Source organism: Cetorhinus maximus, chromosome 23 (genome assembly GCF_964194155.1).
Source record: "Cetorhinus maximus chromosome 23, sCetMax3.hap1.1, whole genome shotgun sequence".
NCBI lineage: Eukaryota > Metazoa > Chordata > Chondrichthyes > Lamniformes > Cetorhinidae > Cetorhinus > Cetorhinus maximus.
Genome location: NC_135901.1, coordinates 60,499,029 through 60,517,977, shown reverse-complemented (window position 1 = coordinate 60,517,977; position 18,949 = coordinate 60,499,029). Strand labels below are relative to the sequence as shown.

At 43.7% G+C, this 18,949-nt stretch overlaps 2 protein-coding genes, 2 non-coding genes and 1 pseudogene across 5 annotated transcripts in view; 2 read left to right on the top strand and 3 right to left on the bottom strand.

The window, feature by feature from the left end:
• Nucleotides 1-18,949, top strand: part of LOC144698328 (uncharacterized) — a 694,970-nt gene that overhangs the window by 111,624 nt on the left and 564,397 nt on the right. The gene's annotated exons all lie outside the window — the stretch shown is intronic.
• Nucleotides 1-18,949, bottom strand: part of LOC144698352 (uncharacterized) — a 674,481-nt pseudogene that overhangs the window by 377,350 nt on the left and 278,182 nt on the right. The gene's annotated exons all lie outside the window — the stretch shown is intronic.
• The window catches only part of LOC144697667 (uncharacterized), a 200,642-nt gene that overhangs the window by 7,611 nt on the left and 174,082 nt on the right, over nucleotides 1-18,949 (bottom strand). The window lies entirely within an intron of this gene.
• trnan-guu (transfer RNA asparagine (anticodon GUU)) lies at nucleotides 3,736-3,809 on the top strand. Its single transcript has one exon. It is a non-coding gene; the product is annotated as a tRNA-Asn (tRNA).
• On the bottom strand, nucleotides 14,630-14,711 carry trnas-uga (transfer RNA serine (anticodon UGA)). Its single transcript has one exon. It is a non-coding gene; the product is annotated as a tRNA-Ser (tRNA).

Below are 18,949 nucleotides of genomic sequence, written 5' to 3'. Positions count from 1 at the left end.
TCTACAAATATTTGTACCGTTCACACTTAAGGAAATTGGGCATTGGAAGATCGTCAAAGCAAGAGTAATATCCACGGAACTGTGAGGTGTGAACAAAATTATGCAATTCCAGAGCAGTTGTAGACGAGGATGTACAATAATGCGTCTTGGACATGCAACAGCATATTGTAGAATACAATGTCCTTACAATAATACACAGAAAAATTATATTCTAACTGGATTCCCTATTATAGAGACGGAGTTCAATTTATCTTTCAACAAGAGACCGCAGAAGGTACGTAGTGGAGATTAATGGTACTACAGTGATGGAATAGAATGCTCATATAGCTGCTGAGAGAAAAAGCGTGAACTCTGTGCTATGCAATCCGCAACTCTTAGTTGGCACAGCTAAAGATTGATTTGTCCAGTTATTTATTTTCGGCAAATGTTTACCTGGAACACCGAAAGCAGCAAGAACAGAATAATAAACGGCGAATGCTGGTCCATTTCCGGGAGCATGCATTTTCGTGAGAGTATTATTCTGGTGTCCTCTTCCCTCTGATTTAAGCTGCGTGGCAGACACATTTATATCTAATGCCCACCGCCAGAGGGGCAATTAGCTTGCAACATCAAAGCTGTTAGTTACAGTCATCTGAACAAACAAATTAATGCAGTCATTATCATGCTTATGTTAATTATTGCAACATAATGCACTCGAACCAAAACGACTACTTTCCAATGCAATATAACACAGTTATAACTATATTTATACATAGCTGCAACAAAATTTACCTAACTGATGTGAAATTACTTTAACCTACAATTAAATGAGAGGTTTCGTGAGCGATCTATAATTGGTGCAGTTCCTATGACGGCTCAAATGGCATTTGATAAGCGTCATAAAATTGTCTTGAACACAAATCTAAAACGTGCTGGGGAAAATGGATAGGTGCGGTGTAGCATCCTCACTGCTTCACGATTCAGAAAGCCTTTGTCCCAACACTTCAAAATATCATATTCTATTTGAAACGCCTGCATCAACACTTCTAATACTGTAAGTTGTACTTTGTACCATTGTGTTATCACTTCAAGTACCTTTCACCACAACTAAGGCTTTGCTTCCTATTTCTTGCCACTTAAATTGCAATAAACTAAAGTTTAAACTTAGATATTTGCTCTGCAAGTTGGCTCTACTGTATTTTACGCCCATTAAACCCTGACATCTAAGATATTATGTTTTACATTGTCATAGTGAATTTTCACTTTAACCACATCATATTTTTAATCAGCCCTCTGCCTTATCTTTTTCTACATCAATGTTCACACAGTGAAACATAGGGGTCCGTCACTGATATATGCAAAACAAACAAGCTACCTTAAACTTAACTGAATCATAATAATTTCTACTATCGCCTGGCGCAACTGATAACACCTTGACTATTGCAATTTCATTCTGTATCACTAAGGCCAAGAACAGCGATTCCAAACCCACCTTTCGTGCTGAACCAGCTGTGAACTTACTAAAGTATCACAGCATCTTTTCAGTGCTGAAGGAGGGCACTGGACCCTTCGAAACTGCACTGGCTCACTGAAAGAGCATTCCACCTAGTCCCACTCCCCTGAAATATTCTTGTAACCATGCACATTTTCTCCTTTCAGGTAGAAATCCAATTCCCTTCTGAATTCCCTTCAAAATCTTCTGCACTGATTTTAAAGGCACTACCCCAACTGTGTATTCAACGTTAATTTTATTCTATTTAGTGTAAGCCTATATGCAATCTCCCTCTGTTGGTACACTTTTTTCACTTCTTACATAATTTCCTATATGGGACCTGATTTACCCATGTGTCTGTTTAGGGTTCTTGAGGGAAAATGGCCGGTGAGATAAACGACAAAACAGATATAACAGCCTCTGTAACAGGTTGAACAGCAAGAGGAATTAGATTGTCTATATCGACAGGGGAAAATAAGGAGATGCTTGGTCAGAATAAAATTCCTTTGCAAATTCCATTTCAAATGAACTTCATTTTTTTTTTAAAGCTGTTTAAGATTCCCCAGCCTAAGTCTTCGTGACATTGGGTCAGGGGAACTTTGTTAGTGTCCACACACTGAGCATGGACACGGCAGAAGCTCCTGCACCTCTTTCAATATTCTTTTTCTTCAATCAGAGATTTCAAAAGGGAATTCGAAAATGAATTGAAAGTGTCAAACATCATGGTTATGTAGAAAGAAAACGAAATTGAGGCTAATTGGAAAGAACATTGCAAAAAGCTGTTATTGATATGATGGGTTGAATGGTCTCCTCACGTGCTATGCCATGTTATGCTGACATTATCAGATTAATTTGACGACAGCATTTCTAAATCTGCCGCCTGAATTCCATTTCCGAAAATCAAAGGCCCAAAGTGCTGCTGCAGGACCTCACAGTTTAACATGATGTGTAGGTGCCTCTGGCTCTGTCAGGTATTGTTCTGTATTGGAGTGGTTATCACATGTGAAAGGTCCCCACTTTGAAACTGGGCAGAAACAGGATCAAAATCTGTTAATTTAATGGTAAGCAAATACCCAAAATAACACGTTTGATACTAAATATTAAGGGAATACAGTGTCTCACAGCCACTTGTCCCGTTCATCCGTCAGTTAACGTCACAAAAACACATCATCCGCTCATTATGACGTTGCTGGTTGTGAGAGTTTGCTGAGCGCTAATTGGCTACCGTGTTTCCTACATCTCAACAATGGCGACACTTCAAAATGTCCTTCATTGTCTGGAAAGCGCTTTGAGACGCCCGCTGGTCGGGAAAAGCGCTATAAGCATTGACCAGGAGGCAGGGCTGTAAGGTACTATATTCAACAAACGTGAATGAACAGATTGTGATAATTTTTCTGCCCGATTTCGAAGCAGTTGTTAGGCAAACGTAATAACCACTACACTAAATGCAAGTCTGTCTTTCTTTAATTATCTTAAATCCCAGTCCTCTGGCTAGTGACCTCCGTCAGTGGAAACAGTCTCTCCCTATCTGCTCCATCAAACCGCCCCGTCCCCGTTGCCTCCCACACCCATCATTTTGAGCAGCTCCATGAATTCTCCATTTAACCGACATTGCTCTAAAGGGAACAATCCCGGTCTCTATAATCTCTCCACAAAACTGAATTTCCTCATCCCTGGACATGATGCAAGGCGGAGGATTGAGAGGAGATTTTGGAAAATATTGTCAGTTGGCAGGTAGGAAAATGGAGAAGGAACCAAACCAGAAAACCCAGTCTCCAGCTTTGTGAATCTTTAGAAACTCTTTGGGAACCGGAATCAGGGGGGAATGAAGGGCGAACTGCCCGACTGACAAGAGACAGTCAAGGTACCTTTCCCTTCTTTAAGACGTTGGAACATTGACTCTGATGTTCTCAGTGAAATTAACTGATCTGAGACATTGAAAGGATTCTCGTTACTGCACATCAGGAATTCAAACCTAATATCGGCTTCGGGGCAATCAGAATACTTGGTAACAGACAAGACAGCGAAAGACTCGAAGGGAGACGGCACCGGTTGTAGGAGAGCTGGTTCCCGGTGACATGGATGTGTCTGCAGTGGGTGGGATCAGACTGTTTCCATGTATCCACAATCAATGTCCCACTCTTTTATTTGGGAAGAGTAAAACTGAGAATGAATAATTGTCACTCCAGTAGCGGCAATCTGAAGCTTTCACTCGCTGAGCCATTGGTTTAGGATATCTTATAGAGGATATGTACTCTCGCCATGTCTCTGTGGCGCAATTGGTCAGCGCGTTCGGCTGTTAACTGAAAGGTTGGTGGTTCGAAACCACCCAGGGACGAAGCTGTCACTGTTTTCTCCCCGTCATTACTCATTAACGCTCTGGTTTGTTTCGAGCCTCTGAAACCGCAAGAAAATCCTCACGCCCCCACCCCCAAGTTGCAAACTCGGCTCTCACCCACTGAGCTCCTACATCAAGCTTTGTTTATGGACATTCATTTCAGATATAACAAAGAAAATGAACGATCATGTACCCCCATCTAAATTAATACAGACCTATGAGGCTATTGGATTGTAACAAACCCATCAATTAGTCGCTCCACGGTAACTGAGACAGGAACAAGTAGCAATATTCCAGCCCCGCACTCTCCAATCACCCGCTGCCAGCGGAAACATCTTCTTATTTTGCTGAATGTTGTCTTCAGAAATGGTGAAGAGCGAATCTAATGTGGCTGCAAGATCCAGCATTCAGTTCACATTCAACAACAAACAGGAATGGGAGCGATGTAACTTTTCCACACAGTTGGGTGACAATGTTTTTCACGAGCATCGAATGGAGTAACTTGCACATGCGAAATGAGCGGGGTAACCACAGCGCTACAGGAACATTTCCCTGCCTGGATCCCAATGGAGCTGTCTGGAATGTTAAACGGTGACGTTATGCAGCAGCACTTTGGGTCTTTGTTTTGAAGAAATGGAATTCGGCTGTTCTCATTAGGAATGCTGGAGACAGACTGATCAACAATGTCATCATCAAATGACACAGCGCAGCAAGAGGACCTTCCGCACATTTTACTCAAACCAGCTTTTTACAATGATCTTGCCAATTAATCCCAAATTCCTTCTCTCTTTCCATGGATCAGAATGTTCTCCCTTTCAACCATTGCCAAATTCCCCTTTGTTGAAGGAGTTTCTGCAGAATCTATGCAGTTTGCCTTAATGAATAGTTCCCTTACCCAATGAAATTAAGGGTTGGACTAGGGTTCCTTCTCCAGTTTTCCATACAAACATAAGTTATTTATGCAATTCCTTTCAAGGTGAACTTTCAAAAGATGTTTATTCTGATCAGACATGTCCTCAGTATTTCCTCAGTCATGATGACCATGAAACTATCATTGATTGCCGTACAAACTCATGTGGTTCACCAGTCCTTTAGGGAATTCAATTGGCCGTCCTTACCTGGTCTGACCTGCACGTGACTCCAGACCCACAGTGATGTGGTTGATTCTCAACTGCCCTCTGAAATGCTTTAACAAGTTACACAGTTGAAGGGCAATTCGGGATGTGCAACAAATACTGGCCAGCGATGCTCATGAAAGAATGAAGATCTATGATGAAGAGTGATACAAAGTGATTTTCTACCATCTCTCCCACTCCCTCATGTTCAATCATAGTATCAGTTGCATCTAACTTTAGGATGACGGTACTCTTTGGATCACACTGGTAGTCATCTTTCAGTCAGTAAGTAACTGTGAATTTGCATTTGTAAACTCATTAATTTCTGTTGTTAACTTAAGAAACTGTTATTTTTTGTGCCTAGTCAGTTTCATCCCTCTTGATTTTGGGGGGGTCTTTTTGAGGTTTGGCGAAGGGCAGATTTAATGTGGCGGTGAGATAATATATTTAATTAATATTCAACAACAAAGGTGAATTATGGAACTTCCTCTCACACTTAGATGTGTGAATCTGGATAATGTTTCCACCTATTTCCAGACAGGGGACCTTTTGTGTGTACGTAGTAACCACTGAACTACAGAAACAATGGGCAAAACCACATGGACTGACTTAGAATATCAAACCGTGCAGTCTTACTGCACTTCCGAACCTTTTTTGTGGAAGTACAATTCGGCTGAAAAACATAGCCATGCGGCAGAGAAATTGACCTGACATTAGAATCATAAAATGACACAGCACATCAGCAGGTCAGTCAACACTTCACACACGTGTGAACTATCTTATTGCAATTCGTCTGACTTATTGTCTCTTTCTTACAACCATCCCTTTTGGAGAAAATCAGTTAAAGCCTGGGGAAGTGCCAATGTCACATGGCTGTGAGATAATGTATTCAGCTATTATTTGGCGAAAAACGGGAATTGTGCAACTTCTCACAATTAAATGACTCAATGTTGATAATGTTTCCGTCAGTTTTCGAACCGGCGACCTTGCACATGTGAAGTGAATGTGAAACCACTACTTGTTTCTCTAATCATTTATAGGATATGGACATCGCTGGGAGGCCACTACACTACAGAAACAATTCGTGAGAAATAGCCAAAGGGACTTGTATGGAATGTCAAACGGTGTAGACATGCTGCACTGCAATATCCTGTTTCACAGGAATAGAATTGGAGTGGGACATTTTGGAATGCTGCAGAGAAATTGATCTAATTGTAAATTGACACAGCTCATTAGGAGGCCATTCGACCCATCGGGTGTGTTCTTTCTGCCACTTAGTTCCAATATCATTTTCTTCCTTCATAACGCTGCAGTTTTATTTTCCATTTCAAATAATTGCCCAATTCCCTTTTGAAAACTCTGATTGAAGAAAACCAATACTGAAAGAGGTGCAGGAGCTTCTGCAGTGTCCATGCTCAGTGTGTGAAAATTAGCAAAGTTTCCCTGACCCAATTACACGGAGAGTTGTGCTGGGGATTCATATATGGTCTTCGAGATAAATAGAAATAATTAGAATAAAGAGTACTCCCCATTCCATATCTACAATCTAATTCCTCTTGCTGTACAACCCTGTTTCAGAGGGTGTTATGGAAAAGAGGCTTACTGCAGCTACACGAAGCCCTGGTGAGATCACACCTGGGGGACTGTGTGTAGTTCTGGGAACGGCACCTTTTCAAGTATCAATATTGTTTTGCAGCATGGTCCCACCCATCGCCCACTTTTCCACGGAACTTGGTTTCATCAGCTAAACCACAGGCTCCAGCGAGAGTTGAACGCGCGACCCCGGGTTTACAAGACCAGTGTTCTAACCACGGAGATACAGAGCCAACTGCCAAGTACATTGCACTAAAAGTCGACCATATTCAGTGCACGAGGACCAGGATAACATTTCAGGTAGATGACATTTGATAGACCTGGAAATGTCTGAGAGGGAAAACAGGGAATTAAAAGATGCGACATGAAAGCGGCAGAATTTGATGTGTGTCAATTACTTTCAGTGATGAATTTCTGCCGCGTGTCGCCTTGTCAGTTTCACAGGGATGAGGTTGGCGGCACCTGGTTAAAATGAGGAATAATGAGAACTGCAGTCAGCAGGATTCAAACCGACAGGGGGAGACACCAGTGGATTTCAAATCCATCACCTCAAACATTGAGTTATGACCAACAGCTGCTCCGAGCTCAAAGGTGTTCTTATAAAATCAGAGATGGCGAAAAAGTCACTCGGCCCATCGCGCCTGTGCTGGCTCTTTGGAAGAACAATTCACCCAATTCCACACACCCGACTTTCCCCCGCAGCCATTTATATTTGTATTACCTCTCCCCGTTCTTCCTGTCAAAATAAAGGAGCATTAAACCAGAATCTCCTCTTGTTCACCTAAAGGAAATTCCTAAAGTGCCTGAAAGGGGGAATGTGACTGAAACTGTGGCAGCGCTGGGATTCGGACTAACTCCTATATTCACAAAAAAACAAGTATCTGTTGGAACTCGCTGGTTGACCAGCAGAGGTGGCAATTTTTGCTATTTATTTTATTTTGTTTGCCACTGAAGGACCCAGTGACAGCCCGGAACTGTGTGACAACGAATGATATTCCAGCTAACAGCAATCGCTCTTGTCATTGGCTGAGGAAGTCGTTTGTGTTCGATATAAACGTGTCATTTTGTGGGAGAAACGTGTCTCCGGTGAGCGAGGTCTGGAATGAAAATAAAAGGCACAGGTAGCACAGATCAGCCGGTTGTGAGGTTTGCAAACAGTTTCTCTGGCGCAGAGGTGATTAGGGATCGGCGCTTTCGCTGCTGCAGTTCTATATATACTTTTTCACATAAACATAATTGATTTATGCAATTGATTTCATAGCGAATTTAAAACAACACATTTTTTCTTATCAAGTCACCCTCGTTATTTCTGGGCTGATATCTACAACCTGATTCAATGCGCTCTAGAAATGGGAGAGCTGGATTCAGGTTCCAGTCTCTGGCGGACTGGGTCCGAATCCCTCGGCTGCCAAAATTTCAGATGCTTCCCCCTTTCTGGCACTTTAGGAATTCTGTTTGGGTGGAAAAGAGACAACTCCAGTATAATACCGGGCGGGGGTTGGGGTCGGGGGTGGGGGGAAGCGTGCGGATTGCGGTCCTTGATTTTGATTGGAAGAACGGGGAGAGGCAATACAAATACAAATTGCTGTGGGGGAAAGGCGGGTGTGTGGAATTGGTTGAACTGCTCTTCCAGAGAGCCAGCACAGGCACAATGGGCCGAGTGACTTATTTTGTCACCATCTCTAACTTGATATGAGCCCGCTTGGACTATGGATGTGCTGTTAGTCGTGGAGGCGTGTTTAAAACGATGCTTTCAACATCTGTCGGGTCTTCCCAATGTAGATTGCAATCCTGCTGACTGTGGTTCTTATTATTCCCGATTTTAACCAGGTACCAACAGGATTAATTATCGGGTAAATAGAATAAAACAAAAACACCCGCGCTTTCTTATTTAAATTAATTTGTATGGATTCACGAAATCTGCAGTCACAAATGGAACAAACTCCTTTCTTTCTGGGTTTTTGTCTCTCCTCAGGCCTCTGTCACTCTCGGTGTATATGTCTGTGTGTGTTCCTCTGTCTGTGTCAATGTGGTTCCGTTCCCCATTTTTCACAATCCATACTTCATTCATTAGTTGTGTGGCTTCATATTAAAATCGTAGAGAGAAAATAAAAATAAATTTAAAAGATTGAAGAGGAAATTTTTTCTGTATTTTTTTTTGAGTGGAAACTGTTCAGTTACTAAGTGCTTATATTACAAAGTGGAAGGTGATTGAAATTTTCACCGAGCAACATTTAAACAGACATTCACCGGGTCCTTATGGTCGAGTTTTTAAGGAAATGGACGCTGGAGAGAGATAATTTGTAAATAGAAATAGTCCAAACTCATATCCCTCGGACATTAGAAACTGTATTTCTTCTCGAAGCTGTTCCACGTGTGACATTTGCAGCTCTGATGTGAAACTTCAACTCTCACTCCACTGATTCGGGCGGAGCTGTTGTGCGTTTCGGTTTTCAATCAGTAAGTAAATCAGGCCTGTTTTAACAGTTTGTACCAGATCAATAAATCTTCATTCTTTGACCAGGAAACGATCCTGGACCGCGGCAGCACAAGGGCCGAATCCTCACCTCTAAATCACGAGGAAAGCTGTCTATAACTCTTGCAACGTGCTTTATCTGAGCCACATTTGCCATTTCTTCTGACAATTTCACCAGAGACAATTTTTTCCTACAGAATTTTGTGTTTAACTAGAACTCAAACGACATCTTCAGCTCATGACACCCATTCTTTTTAAGGGGTGAGTACAGTGGAGGATTGGCACCAATAAACTGTCGTTCAACTGGTCTGATTCTAAATCCCGTGCCAGAAATAACAAGAAAACCCCCTGAAATTGCTCAGTGTCTTGACTTCAAAAGCGTCGGATAGAATGTAAGAAAGTACATTTCCCAATAGTGTGCAATAAAATGTCGGAATGACAGTGAAAGAAGTAACCGTGATGCTGGAAAAGATAAAATTATAGACAGTTATAGTAAAGAAAGAGGCCATTCGGCCTGGCGCGCTGCTTTCAAAGGGCAGTTATGATTGATTAGCCAGGAGTGAAATTTGTGTCAGTGTAAACAGTCGGCAGTAAAATCTCTCACATTACCACAGCAGACATTCATCACAGAAAGCAACTGACACACATCAAGTTCTGCCGCTTTCATGTTGCATCTTTTAACTTCCTGTTCTCCCTCTCAGACATCTCCATGCCGATCAAATATCATCCACGTGGAACGTTTTCCTGTTCCCCTTTCCATTTTTTATGGGGACTTAATGTACCAGGTGGTAGTGTTCCCATCTATCTGCTGCCATTGACCTTCTAAATGGTAGTGGTCGTGGGTTTGGAAGGTGCAGTCGAAGGAGCCAGGATGAGTTCCTGCAATGCATCTTGTAGACGGTACACACTGCTGCTACTGTGCGTCGGTGGTGGAGGAAGTGAATGGTGAAGGTGATAAGTGAGGTGTCAGCAAGTGGGCTACTTTGTACTGGATGGTGTCGAGCTGGAGCCAACAGTGTGTTACTGGAGCCGCGCTCACCCAAGCAAGTGGAGACTCCTGAATTGAGCCTTGTAGGTGCTGGGCGAGTTTGGGGATTCAGTAGGTGAATTACTCTTCACAGCATTCTCCGTGCCCGTCTTACCAATGAAATGGTTGGTAAGACATGCATTTCTAAACAAGAGCACACAACAGAATATACTACCAATGAATATTTTCGGTATTAGGCGATCTGTAGTTACAGTTTGAATAAGAGAGAATAAAAACAAACGGAAACATTCTGGTGAAGTTAAATCTTTTATCTTTGTGGAATGATGCAGCGTGATTTCTTTTCACACACAAATACAAAACAGGCGATGTCTCATCTGTAATCCTGTTGGCTGTAATGAAAATGAATATCAGGAGCTGCGCGGAACAAAGGGTCAATGGGAAACTTCTAGTTTTAGGCCAAAGTCAGAGGCCCATTTCGAGCTCGACGTCCACCTTATAGAGACACGGGCTAGTGCAGTAACAACAGAGACAGAGTCTGGTGTGGTAATTAATGAGACAGGACGTAGAGCAATTTAAGCAGAGACATTACTAGTGCAGTAATAATAGAAACAGCATCTAATGTTACTTAAGCAAAGACGGGAATTAACTGAGACAGGGTTCAGTTTGATAGACACGTGGCAGGTTCTACTGGAGTAATAGCTGAGACAGAGTCTTGTGAAATGCAAATAAAAACATGTTCTAGTTTTCTATAACCAGAGACAAGCTCTAGTGCAGTGTCATCTGGGGCATGGCTTATTGTAACTTTAGCCGAGACCTGCTTCAGTGCAGTCATGACTGAGATAGTGCCAAGTGTATTGTGGCCCTAGTCCAGTACATAAACAACTGTGGCTGAGCCAATTAGAGAAACAACTGAGAGATGACCTTCTCTAATATGATCAGAGACATGTTTTAGTGTAATTGAAACAGAAACGGCGTCTAATTTAATATGAACAGAGACAGTGCCAAATGCAGTAATAATTGAGACAGCGCCTGCTTCATGTGATGTGAGCAATCACTGTTTCACTGCCATCCACTGGTCAAACTTTGCTACTGCAGGTGCTGTGAAAATGTCGATACCATTTCCTGTTTCTGAGATCAATGGTTAAAATCAGAAATAATGGAAAACGTAGTCGGCAGGATTTGAACCTGCGCGGGGTAACCCCAATGGATTTGAACTCCATCGCCTTAACCACTCGGCCACGACTACAGACCTGTACAGTGGAATATATATATTTCATAGATGAAATCATAGAACATTGTGACAAAACAAAAACAGAATTACTTGGAAAAACTCAGCAAGTCTGGCAGCATCGGCGGAGAAGAAATCAGTCAACGTTTCGAGGCTTCATGGCCCTTCGGCAGAACTGCAGCATAGTTTCAACAAGGGAGAAATATACATTGGTTTAAGGTGGGTGGGGGGGGAGGGGAAGAGACACATTGAGGGTGTGGTGTGAGCAGATAGTAATCAAAAGATGTCACAGCCAAAAGGGTCAAAGAGGTGTTGAAGGTGGTGGTCTTTGTCTGAGAAAAGTGCTAATTAAGAATGGAAAACAGGATATTCAAAGTACAGCTCTAGTGGGGGTGGGGTGGAAAGACTAAAGGTTTTAGTTTTAGATTTAAAAATAATGGAAATAGGTGGGGAAAGAAGAATCTATATAAATTATTGAAAAAAAAGCGGGTGGGGGGGAAAAGAAACGGGGTGGGGATGGGGGGAGGGGGAGTTTAAGATCTAAAGTTGTTGAATTCAATATTCAGCCCAGAGGGCTGTAAAGTGCCTAGTCGGAAGATGAGGTGCTGTTCCTCCAGTTTGCGTTGGGCTTCACTGGAACAATGCAGCAAGCCAAGGACAGACATGTGAGCAAGAGAACAGGGTGGAGTGTTAAAATGGCAAGCGACAGGGAGGTTTGGGTCTTTCTTGCGGACAGACCGCAGGTGATCCGCAAAACGGTCGCCCAGTTTGCGTTTGGTCTCTCCAATGTAGAGGAAGCCGCATTGGGAGCAACGAATGCAGTAGACTAAGTTAGGGTAAATGCAAGTGAAATGCTGCTTCACTTGAAAGGAGTGTTTGGGCCCTTGGACGGTGAGGAGAGAGGAAGTGAAGGGGCAGGTGTTGCATCTTCTGCGTGGGCATGGGGAGGTGCCATAAGTGGGGGTTGAGGAGTAGGGGGTGATGGAGGAGTGGACCAGGGTCTCCCGGAGGGAACGATCCCTACGGAATGCCGTCAAGGGGGGTGAAGGGAAGATGTGTTTGGTGGTGGCATCATGCTGGAGTTGGCGGAAATGGCGGAGGATGATCCTTTGAATGCGGAGGCTGGTGGGGTGATAAGTGAGGACAAGGGGGATCCTATCATGTTTCTGGGAAGGAGGAGAAGGCGTGAGGGAGGATGTGCGGGATATGGGCCGGACACGGTTGAGGGCCCTGTCAACGACCGTGGATGGAAAACCTCGGTTAAGGAAGAAGGAGGACATGTCAGAGGAGCTGTTTTTGAAGGTAGCGTCATCAGAACAGATGCGATGGAGGCGAAGGAACTGAGAGAATGGGATGGAGTCTTTACAGAAAGCGGGGTGTGAGGAGCTGTAGTCGAGGTAGCTGTGGGAGTCGGTAGGCTTGTAATGGATATTGGTGGACAGTCTATCATCAGAAATTGAGACAGAGAGGTCAAGGAAGGGAAGAGAAGTGTCAGAGATGGACCATGTGAAGATGATGGAGGGGTGGAGATTGGAAGCAAAATTCATTGTGACAGTTCACACAGCAACAAGAAAACAACATTCCCTGCGGAGGGCCAGGAGCGGAAGCGTGTTTAGTTCAAACACAGGAGACTTGTTCAGCCAATAACAGCATCGAGTGTCTTAGACATGAACATGAAGTGAACAGTGAGGTGAAATAGTGGAATAGCTTCTTTACCCAGAGAGTGGTGGGAATGTGGAACCTGATGCCACAGGGAGTGGTTGAAGTGAATTGTACAGATACATTTAACTGGAAACTAGGCAAAAATTTAAGGGAGAAGGGAATAGATAGTTACAATTGTAGATTTAAATGAAGGAAAATTGGAGGAGGGTGGAGTGGATGATAAACCCCGGAGCGGACTGGTTGGACCAAATTCCCATTTCTGTTTCCTCCATCCTGTCAGAATAATACCAGATTCTGCCACCTTTCCAGATGATTGAAATAGCTTATCCCTGACACTGTTCATGTGAATACTGCCTGTAACCTCTCCAAAGACTTGACATCTTTCCCAAAGTGGGAACATAATATTTCAGCTGAGGTTAAATAAATGGTTTACAAAGATTCAGCGCCATCAGTTTGCTTTTGAACTCCAAGCCTCCATTAATGAACCCAAGGACCACATGAGATATTTTTAAAGAAAGCAGAGAGATCAACTTGTCCTGCTACCTTCGAAGATTTGTGTACTTACAGCCCCACGTCACTCTATCCCTCTACTCAGTTCTCCACCAAACAACCTTTCACAGCCCGTGTGTGTTTTTTCCTTCACCTCCTCGTTCCGAACACTGTCCACAAGCCTTGCAGAATGGCTCGTCCACTCCAATTTTGCCATTTCCTCGCTTCAGACCCGCTTCACCAGGGATAACTTTGTCCTACAAAATGGCGCGTTTACTTGGAACAGGAAGGGCTTGTTCAATGGCAATTGTTCAGCCAATGAGGAGAACGGTTTCTGGGAGCTGGAACACGAAATCGACAGTGAGGTGAAATAGTCCCACAAGCTGCTCCTGTGTAAATTTCAATTTCCAAAACCCACCAACCTCATCACTGCGGTTCCTGTGAAACTGACAAGGGAACACGCGGCAGAAATTCATCACTGAAAGTAACTGAGACACATCCAATTCAAAACACTGTCGTGTCGCATCTGTTTCTGCTTCTGTCACTGCCTCTCCTCCAGCTCCCTCTGCCCGTCCAGCTCCCAGGTCAATTAGCTGCTTGATGCAGACACAGTCAGTTCATGAACCGAAGCTTTCCCTGGAAATCAGAGACAGGGAATGGAAGTCCCAATGCTTCCGGAAGAGAAGGGTTTGCAAATGACAGTGTATAGATAAAACAGGATCTCTCTTCCTGGCTCTCCCACATACTGATTACATGAAAAGGACACGAGGGCAATCCACTGTCTGTTTAAATGTTGCTCAGTGAAAGTTTCTATCATCCTCCGCTGTGTAACATTCGGGCACTGAGTCAACAAGCAGTCTGCACTCAAAAATAAACACAGGAAGTGGCAATCATATCTTGCAACATTAAAACCTGTTCATTTCCCTGTACCATTTACCACGAAGGTACATAACAAAAGTGAACAAATTTTGCGCTGGGAAAAATGTGTTCTTCCCTCGGTGAACTAAACCACACTGACACACACAGAGGAGCACAGACAGACATATACACCGAGAGGGACAGAGGCCTAAAGAGAGACAAACACCCATGTCACCAACTTGGCTCAGTTTTCTTCCATTTCTGGCGATTTGGTGAATACTTTCAGATGAACGGAAATGAAAGAGCGCGCAAGTGAAGCGGGGAAAAAACACGGGAGTATTTGGAAGCTTCTGATTTCATTTCACCAGCAATTAGCTGTCGAGACAACGAAAAGGACAAACAGGGAAACAGCGCAGTTGGCAGGAGTCGAACCTGCGTGGTGAAACCACAATGGATTTCAAATCCATCGCCTTAACCATTCGGCCACGACTACTAAAGGAGCATGAATGTTTTTGAGCTAAAATTGCAGAACGGTTCCAGTGGAAAAAGCTGGCACTTGGCCCCACCCACTTCCGGTCACCCTGCAATTTTTATCGCCTCTCCTCGTTCTTCCTACCAAAATAAAGCACCGCAGGCGTCAGCTGCCCCGAGCGCATCCCAATGGATTTTCGAAAAAGAAAAACTAATTGAAATTTCGATCGCATTGGGATTTGAACCCACACTTCATAAGAGACTAAAACCCACGTTTCATGAAACGCTACAACCGAATTTCGAGGGGTTGGGCCTCTCGGACACAAACCTACAGAGCAAACAGAAGCACCGTAACCATCGCCTTGAGTGGTATCAGCGCTGAATTAGACCATAACAAATAGGAGTAGGAATGGAACCATTTTGCCCCTGGAGCCCCTCATAATATCACAGAATGACAGCTAATATTACACCATTGATAGGGGCCATTCGGCCCGGGTCATTGGAATATAGGATTTAGCAGCAGGAGGAGGCCATTCGGCCCATTGCGACTGCTCCACCATTCAATAAGCTCATGGCTGATCAGGTTGTGGTCTCAACTCCACCTTTTTGTTTGCCCCCAACCCCCATAACCTCTTCTCGATCAAAAAGCTGTCTAATCCTGCCCTGAATAAATTCAGTGACCCAGCCTCCACTGCTTTCTGGGGAAAATAATTCCACAGGCTAACGGCCCTCGGAGGGAGAAAAAACCTCCTCGTCTCCGTCTGAAAAGGGAGACCTCTTACTCTTCTGGAAACTAACCCACCTGGTGCCGCTCCCCAGCCTTTTCCCCGGAGGCCTGCATTTTCTGTCCAATTCTCCTTTGAAATCCGCGATTGTATCTGCCTCCCCCGCACTCTCAGGTAGTGCATTCCACATCCTAACCACTCGCTCTGTAATAGAGTATTGTAGATTTGTACACTTTGTTTGATGTTGCTTCTCTTCATTTTTTTCAACCAACATGAATCACTTCATGCTTCCTGACATTAAATTCCAGGATCGTTTTAACAGTTTGCTAGAGGAATTCCTGTGCATTGTGACAGTTCACTCAGCGGTAAGAAATAAGGTTTATCCTGACTGGGAATTGAACCTGGGCTGCGGTGGTGAAAGCATCAAACCCTCTGCACAAAACTCTACGACTTCTAATGAAGCCGAGGGCAGTGTTCGCTCAGAAACCAGCGGCTGTGACATTAACAAAGCGGGATGGAGAGAGACTCAGTTTGAGCGGTGACACTGCCGGAGGATTGGAGAACTGGGGATCACCCATGAAAACAGCAGAGCTTTAAAAACAGTCAGCGCCCAAACCCACGACCCTGAGATGTAGATTCTCATACGCTACGTACAGAGCTAGCCGGGCATGCGAACTACTTACTTCCTTTGCAAACATCCAGGGAGATCAATGTTGTTTTCCACATGGAGCCTCAGCTTGTTCTGAATTTCAAAGTGTGGAAGGTAATCGACCTACAAAAGCCCCAAGGTTACAATACATTCCTCTCAATCACCAATAACATCATTCACATCTTCCTCTTCTTAGCTGCACCTCCTTCGAAATTTGCATCGTTCATACTGCTATTTTTCTCTTTGACATTTTAATATGAAGCTGCACATCTGATGTGAGTTAAGTTTCTGATGGTGAATGTATGTTGGCCCGTCGGGGAACAGAACCACATTAACACACACAGAGGAACACACACAGTCATATACACCGAGAGTGACAGAGGCCGAAGGAGAGACAAACACCCAGAAAGCAAGGATGTTACCAACTTGGCCAATTGTTGTTCCATTTCAGGGGCCAAATGTAGTGAATGTTTGCAGATGAACAGGAGTAAGAAACACGGGGGTATTTGGGTGGTTTTCTTTTTCATTTGACTGATAATTTATTCTGCAAATAGTTTGTGTCAATCAGGAATGAGAAGAAGGGGAGTTGGGACGATTCGAACCACGTGGAAAAACGCCTCAACCACTCGGCCAGGACAACTGGGTAAAGGCTGATTGTTGTTTGTTTAAAATAATAGAATGAATACAGGGAGTTCCAGTGAAAGAAGATCTTCCAGTCCGTGCCATTGCCCCACCTTTTCCCAGTCCCCCTGGGATTTACACTGTCTCTCCTCATTCTTCCAACTGAAATACAACACGGCACAGCTCAGCTTCCCCTTCACCGCACGGAGAATTTTTTGGAAGCGTCTCAAATAACAAAGCAGCAGAAAGTTTGGCAGCGGTGGGAGTGAAGCGCAAATCACCAGAGAGATCGGAACCTGAACCAGCGGCTGAGCCCGCTCGGCCTCACTACCACATTCAGGTTAGACACAAACATTGTCTTCACCAACATTGACACTGAATTAGAATATGAAAAATAATTTTCAGGAATTCAGGAATTGGCCATTCGGCCCCTCGAGCATTCTCAGCTACTTAATAAGATCATGTGAAAACTTCAATCATCCTCCGCTTTGTAACATCCAGAAGTTAAGTTGCTGAACAGTCTCCACTCAAAATAAAGAGAGAAATGTCCTGTTAACAGCTTTTCTTTTGCTGATATGAAGTCAGAGAACTAACATGGATAATGACTGGGTGGTAAAAATGGGAAACTGAACAACATTGACTCACACAGAAAAGCACAAATACGCATTGTTAAGATTTGAAATTGTGCTTATTTTCACACTGTCTTTCAATGTGCAGAAAGTGGAGCTGTGATCAGCTTATAGCTCAGAAGATGCACAGCAAGAATGTACATAACAGGCTGATGCTCACGGTGCCTGTTGGGACTCGGTGAGCTGCATCTAACGATTGAGACCATTTAATTGTCGTTTAACGAGCCCGGTACCAAATTCTGTGCTAGAAATGAAAAGAAAACTCGCTGAATTTGCTTATTGTCTTGAATTCAAAGCATCCCATGGAAGATAAGAAAGTTCATCCGAACCGTGGTGTTAGGAAACAGAAAATGACAGAAAGTTACAGCAAGGAAAGAGGCCATTCGGCCCTGTGTGCTGCTTCCAAAGAACAGTGTGATTGGTTGATCTGAATATTCAAAGGTATTCGCCATTTAGGAAGAATGGGCAAAAAGGAAAACGAGGCGGGGTCGCGCAGTTAATAAGGAACGAGATCGGTACATTCGTGAGAGAGGATCTTAGATTGAAGAATCAAGATGTAGAATCAGTTTGGGTGGAGCTAAGGAACAATAAGAGGCAACAAACATTGGCAGGAGTTGTTTATAGGCCACCAAACTGCAGTGGTAATGTTCGGCATGAGGTAATTCAGGAAATTAGATCTGCTTGTGACATGGGTAAATCAGGAATAATATTCTGCCTTGCACCACCAGCTCTATAGTCATTGCTTTGTAACCTATCACAGCCCTTCTCTTTTATTTTCACCCCCTCACTCCGACTCTGGATTTATTCCCGAGTTTTGCCCTTTTGACATTTCCATCTCTGATGTGAAACTCCCACTCTCACTCCACCAATTCTAGCAGAGCTAAACCGTGTTATTTTCAACGAGAAAATCAATCACATTGATTTGAACAGCTCATCCAGGAGTAATATTTTTCAACTCCCTAACCATGAATCGAACGCAAGCGGTACTGATAAAATTGCCGCATTCTAACCACTCACCCAGCAGTTGGACACATGTAGGCTGCGTATGGCATTTTTTCATTCCAGATCTCTTTCACCACACCAAGTTTCTTTGACCAAATAGTCTGTGTCGGTTGAACACAAGTGACGTCTTCAGCCAATGAGATGAACCACAGCTGTTCACTGGAACATGAAATCGATACTTCCTGTCACAGCCATGACCTGATCTTTTCCCCTGTACCCTGCAATTTATCCTGTCTCCCCTCGTTCTTCCTACCAAACTGGGAGTGAAAGAATGAGAATGATCCAACCTGGCCAATTACCGCCCCATCAGTCTACTCTCCATCATCAGTAAAGTAATGGAAGGGGTCATCAACAGTGCTATCAAGCGGCACTGACTTGGCAATAACTTGCTCACTGATGCCAAGTTTGGGTTCCACATGGGCCACTCAGCTCCTGACCTCATTACAGCCTTGGTTCAAACATAAACATAAGAGATGAACTCCAGAGATGAGGAGAGATATCAAGACAGCATTTGACCGAATGTGACATCAAGGAGCCTGAGCACAGATGGAGTCAATGGGAATCAGGGGAAAACTCTCTGCTTGTTGGAGTAATGCCTCGCACAAAGAAAGATGATTGTGGTTGTTGGAGGTCA